The following is a 5,958-nucleotide window of genomic DNA, read 5'->3' on the forward strand; positions in this document are numbered from 1 at the left end:
AGTTAAAGAGAACAAAAATGAAAAATTCTGTCATTTACTCACTCTCATACCATTCCAACTCCTCAACTTTCTTCTGTGGAACACAAAAGAAGATATTTAGAAAAATGTGTTTTGTTTTCGGTCCATACACTGCGTTCCAAATTATTTTGCAAGTGACATATCAGTAAGATTTCAGTAGAATAAACATTCAGATTTTAGTTTTTCTAAGAAAATGTTTGTTTGTTTATTTATCCATGTCTTTTTAGATAACTGGTATCAATCTCAGACAAAATAATTTGCCAGGTCTATGGAAACCCTACTTAGAGGTTGTTCCACATTATTAAGCAAGACACAGTTCTCATGCAATATGGAGAGGAAGAAAGATCTTTCTGAAGATGAAAAGCATGAAATGGTGCAAAAGGCATGAAAACAACTAATATTTTGTGAAAACTGAATGCAGATTATTGAACTATCATAAGATTTGTGAGTGATTTAAAGCACAGCAGAACTCGGTCAGATAAAGCCTTATTAATGAAAGTTCCTGTCAAAAAAAATAATTGTATTAAAAGGGCAGCTATAAAAAAGCCATTATTGAGCAGCAAACAGGTATTTGAAGCTACTGGTGTCTCTGGAGTCTCAAGAAGCTCTGCATGCAGGCTGGCAGTTGTGTGTAAAGATGCACTTTAGACACCACTAACCAAACCTCAGAAAGAGAAACATTTACAGTGGGTGTAGAAATACATGAAGACTCATTTTTTAAATAGTTTTATTCACTGACTAATGCTTTACTACAATAGATGGTCTAAACGGATGGATTTCTGGATGGTTGGTGAATGGCCACCACATTCCAACAAGACATCAGCAGGGAACTAGCGGTGATTTGGGCTGGAATATTGGGAAGTGAGATGGAAGGTCCCTTTAGGGTCTCTGAGGGTATTAAAATTACTTTTGCAAGATATGTGAGTTCATAACTGGCCATTTTCAGCTATGATATAAAAAGTAGCATAGTGCCTTCTGAAATACAACGCACTGTGCACTATCCCATGCTGCAAAAAAACCCCAAAGCAATAAAACTGTTTGAAAATGTATTTCTTCACCCACTGTAAATGATTCTCTTTGTGAGGTTTGGTTAGTGGCATTTAATACTAAAATGCATCTTTACGCACAACTGCCAGCCTGCATGGAGAGCTTCTTGAGACTCCAGAGACACCAGTAGCTTCAAATACCTGTTTGCTGCTCAACACTGGCTTTTTTATAGCTGCCCTTTTAATACAATTAATTTTTTTGACAGGAACTTTCATTAATAAGCCTTTATCTGATCGAGTTCTGCTGTGCTCTAAATCACTCACAAATCTAATGATAATTCGATAATCTCCATTCAGTTTCACACAATATTAGTTGTTTTCATGCCTTTTTCACAACATTGCACCATTTCATGCTTTTCATCTTCAGAAAGATCTTTCTTCCTCTCCATATGGCATGAGAACTGTGACTTGCTTAATAATGTGGAACAACTTCTAAGTAGGGTTTTCATAGATCTGGCAAATTATTTTGTCTGAGATTGATACCAGTTATCTAAAAAGACATGGATAAATAAACAAACATACATTTTCTTAGAAAAACTAAAATCTGAATGTTTATTCTGAAATCTTACTGATATGTCACTTAATAATTTGGAACGCGGTGTAAAATGAAAGTCAGTGAGGTCTAATGTTGTTTTGGACCCCAATGACTTCACTGTATGGACAAAAACAGTTTAAACTACTTCAAGCACTGTCATGCAGAACTCCACAGAAGTGGTGTATATTTTTTAATATAGTACATGTCTCTCATTCACACTGGTAGTTTTATTAAAAGTGAAAACTGCCTTAAAAATAACATGTGCAAAAGCGTTCAGTCCAGAGCTCTGCGAACTGTGTTCCTCTCATTATAAGCTAAATGTGTGTTTCATAAATGAATGCTGGCATTATATTCAAAACCATTACATTTTTATACGCTGTCTATGTCTTTGAAGCAATAAATGTTTATTTCTTGTATATATTCTTGTAATATTTAGAGTATTTGTAGCTGGAGTTTTTAAGGAAATGACAGACTCATGGCCATTTTTACATGTTTACTGTTTTTTTTTATTATTCTGTTTGCTTTATTCAATTTTGTTTGCTTGTTTTTAAGGTTTAGTTCATCTGAAAATGAAAATTATTCCTGCGTATAAAACAAAAGCATGATAATTTGATGAATGTCTTATAAATACACACACACACACACACGCACTTACACTTATATTCATCATGAATGCACCAACATGGTGTTCCAAACATGTAAGACTTTCTATCTTCTGTGGAACATAAAAGGAGACATTTTCAGGATTTTTTATTTTTATTTTTTTGTCCATACAATGAAATTAAAGGTGCTAAAGAGGATGTTTTGTTTTATACATTTTTGCAATATTACTTGAAACTGTCTTTACTAACTGATAAAAGACTATTTATTAGGTGCACTGAAAGGAATAATATTAATGCACATCATCTGTGCACGAGGTAGGGCCTTAAAAACATCAGCCAATCGTTTACGCGATCATCGTGTAAACGATTGGCCCTCTGGCTTGTCAATCACTGCCATGATGTTCCTTGTGAGAGACGTGCGCGGCTGCGCGCTCCAGTAACTTTCCACACTCTACATGCACCGCATACAATGTTTTTGTCCAGAGACAGGAGTAACAACTGCAGATTATGAGTTACCTGTGGTGAGTCCGACATAATGAATCCACTAACATGACACAGCGAATGCCGGTGGTAAACACTCGTGTTCCAATACTGCACGAGTTTTGGGAGGCGTTCCTTCAAAAGGAGGGGGGGTGTTCTTACACATGCTCATTTCAAAAACTCAGTAACAGTCTTTGGTTTCTCAGTCGACGAAAAGATCCTCTTTATCACCTTTAAATGGGGTTCAAAATTGTTTAGACCCCCCAAATTTTTCAAAATATCTTCTTTTTTTGCTGCAGATCAAAGAAAGTTAAACAGGTTTGGAATGACATGATGGTTAGTAAATGTTTTTGGATGAACTATCCCTTTTAAAAAGGACACAAAGGTTTTCTTAAGCCGAACAACATCTTTGCTTGCCGCACAGGCCTAAATTTAAGTCTTTTAAGGGAAAAAAGTGACACAATTGTGACTTTTATGTAGCATAATTCGAACTGGTACAAAAATAGGATCAGAAACGGACTCCTCTTCAGGACTCGAACTAGTCAGGATGTATTTTACAGTCTTTAAGTTTGAATCTGAAGGGATGTGATTGTTCTGAAGGCTCGCAGTAGATTTATCCACTGTTACAGCAGGGTACTGTAAGCCCACTGGTACTGCCTGGGAGTCCCTGGTACAGCACGGAACATCTCTTGTTAAGGCCTCCAGGCTCTCTCACTCACACACACACCAGTACGGCAAAAATGTGCCAATGTGTGCTCGAGAATGCCACAGAACGGTTTTCTTCCCTCATTCTCTCATTCCTAACTCTTTCTGACCCGGCCCCAAGATGTTCTTCAAGTGCGGTAAGATTTGTTACTTGTTTACTGTTTCAGAAAATGCTTAGCCCAAGACGGCACTAATGAAGTGCTAGTTGTGTTAAAAAATTGTACCACAAATGTCAACCTAAGAGTGAAAGAGGAAGGGAGAGGAATTATGATCTCACTTTTTCTTTTTCTTCAAAAGTCTTTTATGTTGGTATGTTTAGTCCTATTATAATTGGCATATGGAAAACAGCAGTCAGGCATTATGAGTCTTATTAGTTAACAGGCCGCTATTAGAGGTTGCGGTCATAGTAGAGGTTAGGAGAGGAAGTCACTGATGTAATGCAAGGACAATAGCCTTTGGTTTGAGGCTACACTTCTTCTTGTCAGCTGGAGCCGTGAAAAGAGGTTTTGTGACTGAGAATTTCCAGGCTTTGGTGTGGGAACACAGACCTTCATCAATTTAGCCACATCACAGGAACCACGGATGTTTAGATGGTGTCTAAAATCTCAACTAATGTAAAGAAACAAGGATTAAAAGACATGTAATTTTAAACATGTATCTGTGGTTGAGTTATTGTTTATATTGTGGCTTGAAATGGGTTATATAAAGTAGAGAGACTTGGTTGAAAAAGTCATGTTTGGGAGTCTTGTAGTCTTCCAGTCTGAGCTAAACTTTAACTGAGGTTTAGATTCTTGTAATGGAACATCACAGAGAGTTGAGAATATGGCAGGGTAATGAGAAAGCTAACACATCCTGTAGTGCCAAGGCAACTTCCTGTTGATTTTGTTTCCATTTTGACTAAGTCAGAGTTGTAGGCTTTATATAAATTTCATTTTGTATTATACATTTTGTAATATTTATGTTGTTGACGTTATTAATGATGAATTATTATTATGAATTTATATAAGAGAGCGAAAACCTGACATGACTTGTGCAGACATTCTGTGTAGCGTCACACTATTTTTTCAGATTATGTTAATTCCAGTAGGAGCCAGCAGAGGGCGGTGTTTGCCAGGGATGGAAATTACTTGTTCATTGGGAATGTTTAAACAGAGATATTCTTTGGTCTGATTTGGAGAATATTAAAAAGTTTTTTTCATTTTTTTCCCTGGAATTTTCAAGTAAGTTTTACAAAAGACTTCTGTGACAGTAGCCTACTATCAGAAGGCAATACTATTGTACTCTGACGTATACTATAGTACTGAGATTAATGTACCATGGTATTTATAAGATACTTCCAAGAAGACCATGGTACCTACATGGCACATGTCCAAAAAAATCCCCAATTGCAGTACTAGTGAGTTGATTTAAACGTCAGATTGTTCAACATCAGTTTTTCTGAAGTGACAGACACACTGAATAAGTCCTTTTATTAGATGGCTTGTAACGTCTTTTTCAAGTATCATTTCAAGTTTTTGTTCAATTTAAAACCCTTTGCTTTGGTATGCTTGTAAATGACAAAACCCATCTGCTCCTTTAGTACATTCTGTCCTCGCTTATGTACTTTTTATTCTGACAGTAATTCATACTGGCACTAAAACTCAGAATAACCAGATAAAAATATTCCATATGTCTCTTTAAGGATCAACTATGTTACAAAATAGTCAAAGCATTACTGGAATTCATCCCTGAAGGACAACTGACTAAGACTATATGCTTAAAATAGATGTGACATCCATACATCCTGGGAAGCTCATAACACATGATTAGATTTATCTAAATATTATATGACTTTGGAATGAGGAGCTTTGAGGCATAGCACATGGTCCAAACTGCTGCTGCTGAGGTAAAACCCACTGTTTGTCTCCCAATCTTGGTTTCCTCATTAGGACTTTGAATGAGTACTGTAGTCTGGGACCATGAATGACCTAAATATCCTTCAATAGGCCTAAAACCAAACTGTTTTCCAATAAAGGGCTCTGCTGAAAAAAAAAACAATCTAGTTAGCTGGTTTAGCTGGTTTCTCAGCCAGTCTAGCTAAATGAAATGTGTCCAAACCATTTAGGTGTGTTTAAGCTTCTTTTTTTCTGTACTGCATTAAAGGGTTAGTTCACACAAAAATGAAAATAATGGCATTAATTACTCACCCTCATGTCGTTCTACACCCGTAAGGCCTTCGTTCATCTTCGGAACACAAATTAAGATATTTTTGATGAAATCCGATGGCTCAGTGAGGCCTCTATTGCCAGCAATGTCACTGAACCTCAGGTACTCAAAACATAATTTAAAACTGTTCATGTGACTACAGTGGTTCTACCTTAATATTATAAAGCGATGAGAATACTTTTTGTGTGCCAAAAAAACCCAAAATAACGACTTTTCAACAATATCTAGAGATGGACAATTTCAAAACACTGCTTCATGAAGCTCTGAAGCTTTACGAATCTTTTGTTTCGAATCAGTGGTTCGGATGGTGTATCAAACTGCCAAACTGCTGAAATCATGTGACTTTGGTGATCCGAACCACTGATTC

This window comes from Chanodichthys erythropterus, chromosome 4 (assembly GCF_024489055.1).
Source record: "Chanodichthys erythropterus isolate Z2021 chromosome 4, ASM2448905v1, whole genome shotgun sequence".
Taxonomy (NCBI): domain Eukaryota; kingdom Metazoa; phylum Chordata; class Actinopteri; order Cypriniformes; family Xenocyprididae; genus Chanodichthys; species Chanodichthys erythropterus.